The sequence below is a fragment of the Dendropsophus ebraccatus genome, chromosome 5 (assembly GCF_027789765.1).
Source record: "Dendropsophus ebraccatus isolate aDenEbr1 chromosome 5, aDenEbr1.pat, whole genome shotgun sequence".
Lineage (NCBI taxonomy): Eukaryota > Metazoa > Chordata > Amphibia > Anura > Hylidae > Dendropsophus > Dendropsophus ebraccatus.
The window spans coordinates 118,511,807-118,527,732 of NC_091458.1; the positions used below are offsets into that span (position 1 = coordinate 118,511,807).

At 43.4% G+C, this 15,926-nt stretch overlaps 1 long non-coding RNA gene across 1 annotated transcript; it reads right to left on the bottom strand.

Moving 5' to 3' along the window:
* Positions 1–879: 879 nt before the first annotated feature.
* LOC138793766 (uncharacterized) lies at positions 880–8,953 on the bottom strand. The gene is made up of 4 exons (XR_011363339.1): positions 8,271–8,953; positions 5,292–5,346; positions 2,762–2,813; positions 880–1,760 (listed from the first exon to the last, which is right to left on the bottom strand). It is a non-coding gene; the product is annotated as an uncharacterized lncRNA (long non-coding RNA).
* Positions 8,954–15,926: the final 6,973 nt, after the last annotated feature.

The window sequence follows — 15,926 nt, forward strand, 5'->3', positions numbered from 1 at the left end:
CCCGTGCAGGGGACAGGTAACGTATATACACAGCGGAGCGGGAGCAGAAGGGGTTAAGGGGGTGGCAGAATTACATACTGGCAGCAGTCTTTCAGAGATTTACACCGCGAGTCAGTAGGTGTGAAGGCACCCTAAAGGGTTACACCGGCAAAAAAAATCCCCATAGAAAGCCTTTCCTGTTTTGGACACTTACTATGATGGACAGAGGTGGCAGGAGAAAGCACATTCAGCACATAGTCGGCCCCCATAAAGGGTTCAGAGATAGTCAGAGAAGCGCGAAAAGGCCTGATCCTCAGCTGATTGCATCTTTTGTGCTACACTAAAATAAATCTCTGCACTATTCCTCTGTTATTCGTACTAGAAATGTATGATTAAAAGCAAACTGAGTGCAACCAGCTGGAGTTGTGTACCTCAAAAATAATTTTCGATTGGACAGTCTCAGACAGTGTTGGGATTATCCTCCCAACTAGAAACACCCAGTTGGCTATTTGGTCACACAGTTCAAGTAAAAACAAAAGGAACAACACAGAGCTTTAAAAAAAAAAAAAAAAAAAAAAAAAAGATTATGCAGAACTGTTGTGTTATGGGAAATGCAAGTATCACTAAATCAGACAGGTCAAGTAAGGACAGGAGAGGCCAAATGTCTTCTTTAACAAACATTACAACTTTATATTCTCATATATATGTGTTAAATTACAGAGGATTTCTTATTAAAACTGTATTGGGGCCATATAGTAATAATTATGAAGTTAGAGCAGTATCCAAGGTCTGGTAATTATGGCTGCAGGAAGTCCAGCTATGTTGGTTGGCTTTAATGAATTAAAGATACCCATCAGTTTAAAAAAAACAAAAAAACTTTTGATCAATAGAGGTTGGGATGTTAAGGGCTCCTCTAAGGGCCTGTTCACACTGAGCAAAACAGAAATTCTGAGCGGAACCCGCACCACAGACTGTGCTTGGAGTCCCGCACTCCTCACTGTCTCAATGTGATGGCTCGTGTGCCGCCGCTCTCCGCTGAAAGAAATGACTTGTCAATTCTTTGAGTGGAGAACGGTGGAGAGTGGAGGCGTGCGAAACATCACATTGAGAGAGTGAGGCAGGCGGGACTCCGAGCACAGTCCACGAGTTCCGCTCGGAATTTCTGCCCGTTTTGCTCAGGGAGAAGGGGCCCTAAAAGTTAAAGGAGTAAAAGTAAGAAAGTAGCTGTGTATCCTGGACAACCCCTTTAACGACATGTTGAAAGTTTCTAAATATATAGGTATGCTTAACTGTCCAGTATCTGTAGTAAAACTGTTACTTAGAATACATCAACAGAAATAAAGATTGTCTGCTCTTCGCCTCAACTGATCAATATGGCTTCACTACCTATAGTCACGAAATGTGGCCATACCTCTAGATATAAGAAGCAATTACTGTATCAAACTATGGTAATTGCCCTGACTTCTGTTTAGCTCTCATTTTGCTATTATTTTTTTAAATTCTGGATAGAATTTTTTTTTTTCCAAATAATAAATGAACATTTACAAATATTAAAGAATTAAAGAAACAGCATAATAAGGCCCGTGAAACTGTCATCTGTATGTGCCACTTACACTCCTTAGCACATTATTAACACTCAACATTGATTGATGACATAACAGCTAGGGAAGCTCTACAAAAACAATACATCAAACCAGTAAGAGAGATGCTTATAAGTAAATTCTTTTCAGTTTCCAGTAACGGAGCCATTCTTTTCTTGGTAACTCAGTTTCCTGTATACACTTTATAAAAATATAAAAAGAATAAAAATTAGGTTCACAATAGATAAAATAAAAACAAACACGGTACAGGTATACTTTTTTTTTAAATGCTAAATAAGGATGAAAAGCTAAATTCTCCTGTTTGAGGCTATGTTCACACAACGTAAGTTTCGTATTAATCATGGCCGTTGTTGCCGATTTGTAACAACGGCCATGATTAATACGAAACTTACATAGTGCAGCCATCTATGGAATCTGGGCTGGAGTGTATACACATAGTATAAACTCCGGCCGGGATCTCTAACGGTGCCGTAAAAAAAACCTGACATGTTAGTTTTCTGCGGCCGCTATTTATTGAATAGCAGCTGCAGAGAACCTGTCAGTTCACACAAAGGAGCGTGTGGTTTATACGAAATTTAAATTTTAATGTACAGAAAAACATGGTCAACCATGTCTTGGGTACGTCAGAAAAAAAAAAAAAAGAATCCACTTCTGTTTTTATAATGTAAGTCAATGTAAAACAGATTCTGCAGTACGGCATACAATAGCAACAATGTTTGCCAGTTTGTTTTCATTTAGGGTAGCTTCACAGGTACCGGATCCGCTGCAAATCCCCCACCGGCCGCCCGCAGCCCCGAGCATACATTACCTGCTCGCGCTGCGGCTGTGTGTGACTCCCCCGGCTCCCCATCAGCCAATCAGGCAGCACTGATTGGCTGATGGGGAGCCAGGAACTCCACACAGCCGTGGCGCAGAGCAGGTAATGTATGCTCAGGGCCAGGGCTGCGGGCAGGGGCCGGGTTTGAGGAACTCCACCAATCATCTATTGTATCCACCTATGTATACCGATCAGTGGTTTGACATGTTATAGTGGTTGCCTATTGGTTATGCTATTTTGGCTAATACAATCATCTATTGTAGTATAGTTTATTTATCCCTGGGATATTTAATCAGATATTGTCCTATTACTTGCTGAAAACTCCTAAAATGATGAATTAGACATACAATACCCTTTACTATACCGTGCATTTGTTCTTTCAGGACTTCTGTCATTAACCCCTGGGGAAAAGGACCCTTTAAAAAATAAAATCCTACTATTAAAAAGTCTGTGCAAACAAATCCACGCAATGGAATTAAAAGGGTTATCCAGCAAAAATCTTTTTCTTTGAAATCAACTGGTGTCAGAAAGTTATATAGATTTGTAATTTATTTCTATTTAAAAATCTCAAGTCTTCCAGTACTTATCAGCTGCTGTATGTCCTGCAGAAAGTAGAGTTTTCTTTTCAGTCTGACACTGTGCTCTCTGCTGACATCTTTGTCTGAGACAGAAACTGTCCAGAGCAGGAGAAGTTTTTCTATGGGGATTTGCTGCTGCTGTGGACAGTTCCTGTCTCAGACAGAGGAGGCAGCAGAGAACTGTGTCAGACTGAAAAGAAAACACCACCTCCTGCAGGACATACAGCAGCTGATAAGTATAGGAAGTCTATATAGATAGGAATCTATATAACTTTCTGAAACCAGTTGATTTCAAAGAAAAATATTTTCGCTGGATAACCCCTTTAAAAAGTTTATTTATTTATGCAAAAGTCAGATACAAAAGTCTGTGCACTCAAAGACAATCTGTAGTCACTCCAAAACATATAAGTCCAGCTTTATAAATCCATGAGAAACAAAAACTGGTGTAATTTTTCCATCACAACCAATCACAGTTCTGGATTCATTCTACCAGACCTCCCTAAGATATGAAAGCTGAGCTGCGCTTGCTATGGGCAAATTACACCAGCTTTTGTTTCACACAGATTGATAAGGGCTAATTCACACATGAAACCAATGTTATCCTATGGCCCTGTTCACACGTCCGTACATGTATGCGGGGCCGCGATCCGTGCCGCAAAAAAAAACGGACATGTTGTATTGCGGACGGTTTTTTGCGGCACGGATCGCTGGGTTAGTGAAGCACGGAGCACTACGGATACACATACGGTAGTGCGGTCCGCGGCCACGGACTGCACTACGGGTGTGTGAATGTGGCCTTAGTCTATGCCATATAGTTGATGCCATGTGATAGCTTAGGATGCGCTGAGTTGAGTGATCTGTATACCTTCGATATGCCTCCCCGAGATATTAGGGTTTTATTGTCCGTCTGATGATTCAGGGAAACATAAGAGGGGTGGATACATAAACACTGTGTGCAGAGGAGGCTGAGAGGAGCGATTTTCATCGAGGGGCATGTTGTTACAGTGTGCAAGGCTTAGGGCAGCAGCATCTCTGAGATCCAGCAAGTGACCTTCAGTAGACAGATGCAGGACAGGGTGAAGAAACCAGATGCTTCTACAGCAGCATATGTGCATGAGCTGTCAGCATAAGGTGGGGGTCGCCTGTTCACCCTGCAGCTGGCTTTGCTGCATATCATACTGTGTTTTGCTGCATACCATACTGTTCTGAGATCCTGCTGCCCTAAGCCTCATACATGCCCACACAATGTAACAGCATGCCCCCTCTATGAAAAATAACGCCCTCAACCCCCTCTGCACACACAGGATTATAATTAAGTACCCAGCACTCTTACTGCCTGTCTGACAATGGTGTACTGCCACCACAAATTACACTTGTAGTAGCTAAAGATATTCCCTTCTTCTAGTGCAGTTTTTGTACTGATCCACCAGTGACAATAACCTCTCTTATCTTACGACTAAGATCTTTTTCCCCTTACAGTACAGTGGTGTCTTGGATTACGAGCATAATTAGTTCCGAGACCGTACTTGTAATCCAAATCCACTCTTAAACCAAAGCAATTTTTCCCATAAGAAATCCCTGAAATGCAGACAATTGGTTCCACACCCCAAATAATGATTTTTTTATTCTGAATAACGTAAAACTAATGAAACAATGAGAAACAGATGAATATGTTATATTAGTTACTGTACAGTATAGCAATCAGCATGTGAGGTATAATAAGTGCATAACAATGAAAAAAGTTTATAGATACAGGATGGAACTGCAGATCCTACAAAAGAGAAGCAGGGCTGCTGTCAGAGGTCTTTGTGGACAGCATGACAGGAGTTCAGCATGGACCAATCAGGAAGTGAGAATGACAGAGCTGTGCAGGAGGACAGTGACAGAAACTTTTCTATACAGCAATGTGAGTGGCTGACTAAGTGCAGGCACATTATAGCAGCAGTGTATATAGCTGAGTGTAAGTGCAGGCACATTATAGCAGCAGTGTGTATAGCTGAGTGTGAAAGCAGGCACATTATAGCAGGAATGAAGAGGATGGGAAACACAAGGGCTGACAGACTGCAGGGAGCATGAAGTAGGAAGGGAGTGTATTTGCCATGATTTGGAAGGTGAGGGAGACTTCCTGGGTCAGAGTACAGTGCTGTAGATTCCGCTATACAGACCATACCCCTAATCCCACCTAGTACAGGGAGCTCTTAAACCAAAGCAAACCAAGATACAATTTTGAAAATCTGTGAGCTCTTCTTGCAAAAACGCTCTTAAACCAAGTTACTATTAAAACAAGGTACCACTATACTCAAATATTTTACTTACGGAGTGACATTGGACTGTAAGGCAACATGTGGGTTGGAAGGGCGGAGGCAATTTTCTGGAAAAAAAACATTTGATTTTGTTTTGTTACTCAGCGATAACCAATACCATATTCTGCTTACAGAGTTTACTGGGGGACACAGATGACTGTGGGTATACTTGCTGCCACTAAGAGGTGAATATTAAAAGAGAAGTATCACCAAATTAAAAAAATGGGGGAAGGCAGGAAAATAATGATCAACTTAAACTCACCTGTCCCAGTGACTCTGTTGCGCCGCTCCTGGGTCCTGCTGACAGCCACTGGATGTAATTTCCGGCTCTTCCAGCTGCAACGTCATAGCCTAGCTGAGTGATTGCCCAATCTGCTAGTCAGCGTCCCAGTCACTGATTGGCTGAGTGAGCAATTGCTCAGCCGGGTAAGTGACATTGCAGCTGTAAGAGCTGCAGGACATCAGTGACTGTAAATGGGACCCAGGAGCGGAGCTATGGGGCATGAAGGTGGGTAAGTTTACTTTGTTTATTATTTTCCCACACCCCTCTGGCTTCCTGACTTTTTTTTCTTTTTAATTTGGTGGGACTTCTACTTCAAGCCAAAAGTGTTAGCGCCTCCGGCGTAGTCTATAATTTTTTTTTTTTTTTAGACACTGAACTAAGCAGGTTGCACACAAGCACTAGGAATAATAGAAGAAGCCATAGAGGAATCCACACAGAAAAACATTAGATTGCTTTAACAAAATGGCAGTAGTTGTGTTCCTCAGTAGGTAAAGGATTTTACACATGAAACATAAAATAATTCTATTCTCTTGGTCATGTCATTGGGAGACACAAAAGACCATATAATGAAAAAGTGGAGAGGAAAGAAAAAAAAAAAAAAAAAAGACACTGCTCACACCAGCAAAAAAGGCAGATCTTTAGGTCCTGTGATAAACACCAGATGGAGAAGCTTTTCTGGCTTCGTATGGTTATAACAGCTTGGTCGGAAATGCCGGTTTTCACAACTGTGCTTGTAAAGGGGTATTCTACATGGGAAGAATTAACTAATTTTTTAAAATAAGTTTTTAAACAGACAAGGAATGTCATGTGTCAGGTGTTACTGCTACTTTTTATACATAGACTGTAAGAAGAAATGTTATGTGACAATTGGGAAAGCGTTATAATGAGGTTATAAAACAGATATATGCAATTACAAATGGAGAGGAGCGAATTTACAGTAATAGGGAAGTGAAGCGCTTTGTTAACTCTGCAATCAGCTTATCAGCCGGCTGCCCTTTAACTTACTGCCGCTCCTCCCCGGGTGCTGGGAAAAGCTGGATTCAGTCCTAGGAAACTGGGAGGAGCGTCACACACACACAAAATAAAAAAAACAAACAAACACACAGCATATATACTTACCACCCCTTGAAATCGAAATCTCCCACCAGCCACGTCCCTGTCATCTTCGTCCGCCATCCTCACTTCCGGGTTTGGGGGGGGGGGGGGGGGGGGGGGGGGGGGTTAGGGAGGGACGGGTCCAGGCAGCTTATTAACACATTACAAAGTTATGTAACTTTGTAATGTGTGTTAATTAAGCATAAAAAGTTAATTGCCGTATTACCCCTATAAAAGGCAGCAGGCTGATGAGCGGATTGCAGAGAGAACACAGTGCTTCACGTCAATATTACTGTAAATTTACTCATCTGTAATTCCAACCATCAAAATAACGCTCGTCACCTGCTTTTGCAAAAAAAAAAAAAAAAAAAAAAAAAAAAAAAAAAAAAAAAAAAAAAAAAAAAGCCTTTCATTTTACTGTGTGTGAACCTAGCCTCATACTACATATCAGGTCCACTGCCCAAGAGCGCTGTTCTCCTCCTTTACGTTTTAGGTAACAGATTCATTGACATAGGGCTGGGCGATATGGCCTAAAATTTATATCACAATATAATTTGATGCATGCACGATATAACGATATATCACGATATATAATTATAAATATATAGGGGAGGGCTGATGACTGGCAAGGGGGGGTGATAACTGGCACAAGGGAGGGGAGGGCTGATGACTGGCAAGGGGGGCTGATAACTGGCACAAAGGCTTCAGCCCCCTTTGTGCCAGTTATCAGCCCCCCTTGCCAGTCATCAGCCCTCCCCTATGCTGGCCCCTTTGTGCCAGTTATCACCCCCCTTGCCAGTCATCAGCCTTCCCCTGTGCCATCAGCCCATCCTGTGCCAGTCATCAGCCCTCCCCTGTGCCAGTCATCAGCCCCCCCTCCCTTGTGCCAGTTATCACCCCCCCTTGCCAGTCATCAGCCCTCCCCTATGCCTTCAGCCCCCTTTGTGCCAGTCATCACTCCCCCCTTGCCAGTCATCACCCCCCCTTGTGCCAGTCATCAGCCCCCCTTGTGCCAGTCATCAGCCCCCCTTGTGGCAGTCATCAGCCCCCCTTGTGGCAGTCATCAGCCCCCCTTGTGCCAGTCATCAGCCCCCCTTGTGCCAGTCATCAGCACCCCCAACCCCCGCCCCCCCGGTGCCAGCCATCTCACCCCTCACTGTTTTCCAGGCATTTCATGTGCCAGCCATCATGTCCCCCCAGCCAGGGCCATCATCAGCCCCATGCCAAGCCATCTGCCGCCCCCGACCCCTCTGCTACTTACCTTTCCTGCAGGGCTGGCTGATGGAGTCCGTGAGGCGAGACGGGCCGCGTCTTCTTCCCAGCATGCACTGGGAGACCTGACATCACACGCATCAGCGCGCTAGCGCGCTGACAATGCGTGAACGGAAGGCCCTGCAGCGCGGTACCACGGAGCGGTAAGTGAGAAGCTTATTCACTACCGCTCCGTGGTATATCGCGATATGACGATATGCCAAAAATCCATATCGTCAACCGAATTGATGACGATATTTTGGCATATCGTTTATATCGCCCAGCCCTACATTGACATACTTTTGTTCTCAATTCCTCAGAAACGCTAATACTTTTAAATGACAACTATAAGAAGGAACTTACTGAATGAGACGAGCTGGATCCTGACCATAACATATTGCTACCGCCCACAAAGTTTGAGCTCCACTTAATAGCTTCAGTTAGGCTCCTGGGTTTCTTTGACAGTGAAAATGAAGAATCATGACCGAGCGGTCTTTTAGCTCTTCGAGATCCTGGCGAGTTAACCAATGAACACACAGTCTGTGATAGCTGGACTGGGGCTTTACTCAGTGAAAGGTCTGGCTGGGGTCTACTCTGAGTTAGATTTCTATACAGACTTTCAAAATCAACATGTTCTCTATGATGTACAGAAAATGCAGAAAAGGAATTTCTCCTGACCAGAGAGCATGTTCTAGTCTGCAGATGCTTAGTATTGTAGCTTGCATCGCTTCTCCCATCAGTGTCCATCCAGCTTCGAGTAGTCATGGCCTTACCTGGACTCAATGTTCTTTCACTTATATTGTAGTTAGGTTTGACAACCACTGTTTTAGGACTCTGTAACAAAGTTAACTCAGAAAAAGAATTTCTCCTGCTTAGGGTGCACATTTTTTGTTGAAGCAGCTTTGCATCTTTGCAGTATGAAGACTGGGCTGTTTCAATATCCATCTGGTGTTTGCTAGTTATACTCTTAGATGGACTAATGTACATTTTGCATGGACTAGAAGATGGACTTGTTCTATATCCAGGAGACATACCACCAATTTTTCCCTTATATCCAGGAGACATACCACCAATTTTTCCCTTATGCCGCTGCTCTGGAATGGTACTGTCTATGCATGTGGTCCAAATACCCAGGTTACCGTCAAAGGTCCTGGCAGCATAGTTCTGTGGGTCAGCATGAACTGGGAATGCACAGCTGTTAAGATTATGCATCTGTGATAACAAAGTCGGATTATGAACTTTTATTGTCTCTCGTAAGGTGGATTTGCCCCGCGGCACTGTGGAATCATAAGCTGCAACTTCCAACGCCTTGGATTCAGAGCTGTGTATTGTGTATGTCCGGTCTAAAGACTGGGGTATGTGTCTCTTCATCATTCCCTTTCCCAATTCCTTCTTATTTTTACACAAAACTTGTTTTTTGTAGAATCGAACAATGTTATCAGCTGCCTGGTTTTTCCTACTGAAATTCCATAGATTGCTGAGGGTCTCGATCATTTGTGGGTAAATGTCTTCAAGAGTTTGATCACAGTAACTTGTTTCCTCGTTCTCAGAAGGTCCGCTATCATCTGCTGCACAGATCGCTGCATTATACCGTCCGGGATATTTTAGAGCATTTTCTTTGCTCTTCATAAATCTGTTCTCGTCTTTGTAACCTCTGGCTTTGAGAGGAAGCCCGACACTAATGATCTTGCTGATAAAACTTGAGCCACTATTTTGTGTTGAAACGGGTTTTTCACGGTCTGGAAATGAAAAATTTTAAACACATCAATGCAATAAATACCATTAATCTAATCTGACATTGGCATTTTATAGTAAAAGTATACATTATGACCATACATGACAAAAAACGGGAAGATATTGGAAGGACTTTTGCTATTGCTATATTTTCTATGATGACAATGTTGAGATTCTTGGTGTATGCAGGCCTTGATGCAAGAATACGGTATGTTTGTGTTGTATGAAGCTGCCTTGTCATGATGGATGAACGGATGGACTCATTGGGGGAGATTTATCAAACATTGTGTAAAGTGAAACTGGCTCAGTTGCCCCTAGCAACCAATCAGATTCCACCTTTCATTTTCCATAGAGCCTGTGAGGAATGAAAGGTGGAATCTGATTGGTTGCTAGGGGCAACTGAGCCAGTGTCATTATGTACCCTGTTTGATAAATCTCTCCCATTCTGATCACAACATGTGCTAAGAACCCTACATTTACAAGTATAGAAAATAAAGCAATAATGCAATTCAGTACCCAATGTTTGCATATATCTTAGGGCCCTATTCCACCGGACAATTATTGCTCAGATTATCGTTAAATCGTTCGAATCTAAACGATAATCGTTCGTTTGAAATGCAGTTAGCTATTAACGACCGAACGAGAAATCGCTGATCGCTTTATAAGACCTGGACCTATTTTTATCGTTGCTCGTTCGCAAAACGTTCACATTGAATAAGACGTCGTTCACAGTAGATACGAACGCAATAGCGAAGAAATACCGAAGAAAAAACGATCGCAAATACGATCATAAGTAACGATTATCGTTCCATGGAAATGAGTGAACTTTCAGTTCTTTCGCAATAGCGGTCTTTTGAGATCGCAGCACAGTCATAGCAGACCTGCACATTTCACTTTATGAGGTGCTGACTAACTTTTTTTTTTCTTTTTTGTATTGAACAGTCAGTGACCTGAGAGGACATCTTACAAACTGTCTTGTAGCACAGGAGATAAAAGGGGATGTTTACAATACACTAATTAGATGTGATGTCACTAGTAGATGTGATATAAAGCCAGTCTGCAATTTACTGGACTTCATGTGTTTAGTCTCTTTTTCAAACAGCACAAGACTCAAAAACTGCCTTCAGGTGACTGGACCTGGATACAAGCAAGTATGGCATTGTTTAACCCTTTGAGGACCAGGTCCAAAATGACCCAGTGGACCGCGCAAATTTTGATCTTAGTGCTTTCGTTTTTCCCTCCTCCCCTTCCAAGAGCTCTAGCACTCTCAGTTTTCTATCTACAAGCCATGTAAGGGCTTGTTTTTTACAGGAATAGTTGTACTTTGTAATGGCGTCATTCATTTTACCATAACATGTATGATGGAATTCCAAATATATTATTTATGAAGATATAAATAGGTGAAATCGTAAGAAAGAATGCAATATGGTAACGTTTGGGGGGTTCCTGTGTCTACGTAATGCACTATATGGTAACAGCGACATGACACTATTATTCTATAGGTCAGTCCGAACACAACCATATGCAGGTTACACAGATTCTCTGTTATATATTTTTTATGAAATCCTTTTTTTTGGCAATTTAATATTAATAAAATGGGCCTATTGTGACGCTTATAACGGTTTTATTTTTTCACCTACGGGGCTGTATGGGGTGTCATTTTTTCCGCCATGATCTCTAGTCTTTATTAATACCATATTTGTGAAGATCGGACGTTTTGATCACTTTTTATTGATTTTTTTTAATATATAATGTAACATACAATCGGTAATCTGCGCACTTTTTCCCCTCTTTTCGTGTACGCCGTTTACCGGTCACAATGACGCTTGTTATATTTTAATAGATCGGACAATTACGCACGCTACGGTATATTATATGTTTATCTATTTATTCATTTTTATATGTTTTATTTATATAATGGGAAAGGGGGGTGATTTAGACTTATTGGGGGAGGGGTTTTGGGGTAGTGTGTTAGTGTTTTGAACTTTTTTTTTTTTTTACACTTTTGAAGTCCTTTTGGGGGACTTGTACATACAATACTTAGATTTCTACACTGATGAATGCTATGCCATAGGCATAGCATTGATCAGTGTTATCGGCGATCTGCTCATTGAGCCTGCCTGTGCAGGCTTAGAGTAGCAGATCGCCGATCGGACCGCACGGAGGCAGGTGAGAGACCTCCGGCGGTCCGTTTCAACGATCGGGACCCCCGCAGTCACACTGCGGGGGTCCCGATCGGTAAGTGACAGGGGACTCCCCCTGTCACTTACACTTAAACGCCGCGGTCGCGGCGTTTAAGGGGTTAATGACACGCGGCAGCGCGATCGCTGCAGCGTGTCATTACCGGTGAGGTCCCGGCTGCTGATTGCAGCCGGCGCCCACCTGCTATGAAGCGCGCTCCGCTCCGGAGCGCGCTTCATAGCGGGAAAAACACCCAGGACGTAAGGTTACGTCATGGGTCGTCTGGGGACAGACTTCCATGACGTAACCCTACGTCCAGGGTCGTCTAAGGGTTAAAGCATGAGAACTTTGCAAACTTGCTTTATTTCAATCTGTTGATTTAGAAAGTTATGAATGTGATACCTTAAAAGGGTATTGAGTATTTTTCCTATCTAGTGGTGCTAAGGGTGTTGGGGTTGAGGTTGGACACCCCTCTGGTAGTGGATCAGCTGAGTGGGAAGGTTCTTCTTGTGCAACACAAAATCAAGGAAAAGCAGCACAGCAGGGGACAGACACACTGTAGACTGTTTTGCCCCACACGTAGGTACATTTATACATACACATAAAAGACTCTTTGTGATTCATTAAACAAAAGTTACCATCATAATAAGGATTGTCTTCTTCCCATTGCACTAAGGTGGTGCAGGTTTGGTCAGAACTCTGTTCACCCTAGAATAAAAAGGCAATCCGTGTTCATTAGAGTCAGATTTTAGAATCTTAGGCTGTGTTCACACATACCACATTCGCAGAGCATTTCATGCTGCGAGTCCCACAATGAAATCTGCTACGATAAGTGGTACAGTTTTGCCCTATGGCTCTGCATTCTCACAGTTGATTTTCCATCTGCTGCAAGAATGTAGTCTCGTGCTCCTTAAAGGTGTAGTGCAGTCTAAAGGATTTTTACTAAATAACACACATTACAAATTTATGAGCTCTGTTATGCATGAGGCAGGGCTGGAGCGGTCCGGCCGGCCTCCTGAAGATTACGTGATTGTCCCAAAATGGCGGCCGGGGTTGACAGCGATTCCGTAAGTATAGTGCATCACACTTCCGGGTCCGCGGTCGGGGAGGAAACATGGGGATTCACTTAAATAACACACATTACAACCCACTGATTGGCTGAGGCAAACGTCAGGAATGCAGGCAGGTAATGTATTATATTGTTTAAAGGCCCGGCAGATGATTAGTTAAGGAGGATGTGGCTACATTGCGGATATGTTTTCAATCCGCTGCGAAAATGTAGAGCCATAGGGCATAACTGTACCGCATATCGCAGCGGATTTTGCTGTAAATGTGGTACACGTGAACACAGCCTTAGGCATGTTCCCACACATTATTTTTGCTCAGTATTATGCAACCAAGACCAGGAGCGGGTTGAAAACACGGAAAGGCTATGCCCACACACTGTTGAAATTGAGTGGATGGCCGCCATTTAAAGGCAAATAATTAACGTTATTTTAAAACAACGGCCGTTATTTGCCATTAAATGGCGGTCATCTGCTCAATTTCAACAGTGTGTGGACATAGCCTTTCCGTGTTTTTAATCCACTCCTGGTTTTGGTTGCAAAATACTTAGCAAAAATACTGTGTGGTAACATAACCTTAGAGTGAATATTTCAGCCGCAATTCATGTTTCAAACTGCTGACACGGTTGGATAGCTGTTAGATATGTAAGGTATCTCTTTGCTCTATCTGTTCTGTATCTCACTGACACAATTGTTTTGTCAGGCAGCATGTTAACCATACCTACATAAGTATACTTTCTTTATTATTTTCCCGTACCCCTTTGCCTGCCTGTCATTTTTAAATTTTGCGGCACTTCCAAACCGCTTGTACCTTCGGATTGCTGCTTTTAATCAAATATCTGTCCTGGGGTCCGTTCGGCATTTGATGCAGTTATTGTCCTCTCCAAAAAAAACACATTTTAAACTTGAAGCCCTGTGTCAATTTGGCATGGCCTCCATTGTCTGTACATTAGGCTTGTGTGGTAGCTGCCCTGCCAGTGTGCACTGTCACAGGTTAGATAGAACAGTGTGACTCCACTGATGCAGTGGTTGGCCGAGGTCTATCCCTGCCTGTTGGTATTTTGTCATGATGCCAGTGCCGATTGGTCACACAGGTATGCTGGCACACCTGCTTTTATTTTGAGTGAGCTGACTATACCTTTTCCCCTGTGGTCAGTAACTGCCGGGCTGTTTGGGGTTCCCTTGGGCAATTATCACAGGGTCCGGAGTGAAGTAGTGACCCACCCAGACTATTGGCACTGCCACCCACAGAATGGGAAACTGATTACTGTGTAGGTGCTTGGTGAAGAGTCCCGTTAGAATAAACATACTTTACTGTAGAAATACTTGATACAAGATCATACAATATACTTTCGTCTTGATAAGTTACTTAAGACTTGAGAAACCAATTCTGTACTGAGTTGAAAGAGTAATACAGCCGTGCTGGCTGGGTTGTGTGCTGAGAGGTAGAAAAGGATCAGAAGAGTAGAGGAGGATGTCGAGAGAGTCCCAACCCAAGTAGTACTGTGCTCTGCCGGAACTTGAGATAGAATATGTAGGATACTTGAAAATAGAGAGAATACATGTGCACATGTTTTGACTCCTTGGTCTTTGCGCCACCTATTGCCCACCAGTGTCGGGCGACCCGTCCTAGAGGGTGACAAGCCCCAGAGCTTGTTACTTCGGATGAACAGAGTGGTCAGAGTTCTCTGATTACACCCGCGCTGCGAGACAGAGTGCCTAGGCTTATAGCAACTTTTCTCTATCCGGATCAGTTCTTTTACTTCTTGTGAATACTGTCCTGCACTGTGTTGAGAGGTCCACGGCTTGGGTTGGGATGATCCCTGACTTGTCCTCTGGTAGTGACTTAACACTGCATAGTGAATACTAGTGTTGCTTGAGGGAAAACTGTGTTTAGGTTTCGCATATACATGTGCTCTGCTCAACGTTTAGACCACACACACTGAACAGAGGGCCTAACTTGACTGCTGTAGGGAGCGTCCTAGCTTGCGTCCTTCCTTTACAGAATCCAAAGTAAAGGACCTCTACGTTTCCTCTACCCATGCGACTTCCTTCGTCCAGCCTATGTAAAATGTGCTATGAGTGGGTGAGGAGTGCATGTAAAAGATGCAAAAAGAAAGATGATAGGTGAGAAGAAAGAACTCTCATTGGTGCACAGATCCATGTGGTACAGAAGAAAACAATAACCCTTTAGTTTGTACAGCCATGCAATCTCTGGATATGAATACTTGTAACAACGACATCTAGTGGTAAAACTTTGGTACTGCTACATTACCACTTACACATAAAAAGTACAGACTTTTGCGAAGGGTGTAACCAATAGCAACATCCGTGGTGGGAAACCATACTTGCTCCGCCTCTCCATCCCTCCTCCCTGCCCTCCTCATCACTAGGAATGCCCCTGGCAGGATTTTTTCTATTCATCACCTGTCGTGTTAGATCGTTAAGGCACCTGCGCAGTAATGAATAGGAAAAATACTGCCCAGGGCATTCCTAATGATGAGGAAGGAGGGGAGGAGGAACAGAGGGGCAGTGCAGGTCTAGGGCACACACACACACACACACACACACACACACACACACACTAGGCCACGCCAATTTGACACAGGGTTTAAAAAATGTTTTTTTTTTTTAGGACAATAACTGCATCACCTGCCGAACGGACCCCAGAACAGATCTTTGATTAAAAGCAGCTATCCAAGGTACAAGCGGTTTGGGGGGGGTCAGATTGTGGGTACAGAGAACCTTATACTTACCCCGGAGAACGAAGCCCCGCTCCTGGAGCCGCTGCATCACAGTCGGAAGCCCGGCGCGCGCGCACATCAGAGATGGTGATATCACGGGAGCGGCTCCAGGAGCGGGACTTCGTTCTCCGGGGTAAGTATAAGGGTCTCTAGCAGGGGGGGGGGGGGGGGGGGGGGTCGGTCGGACGGGCGTGACCGGTTCCCTTTAAGGGTTGTCTTTGCTGAAAGATTGGTGAACTAATTCCTTTTTTTTTTTTTTTTTTTTTTACTGCAATCAATTTAAATAGTATTAACTA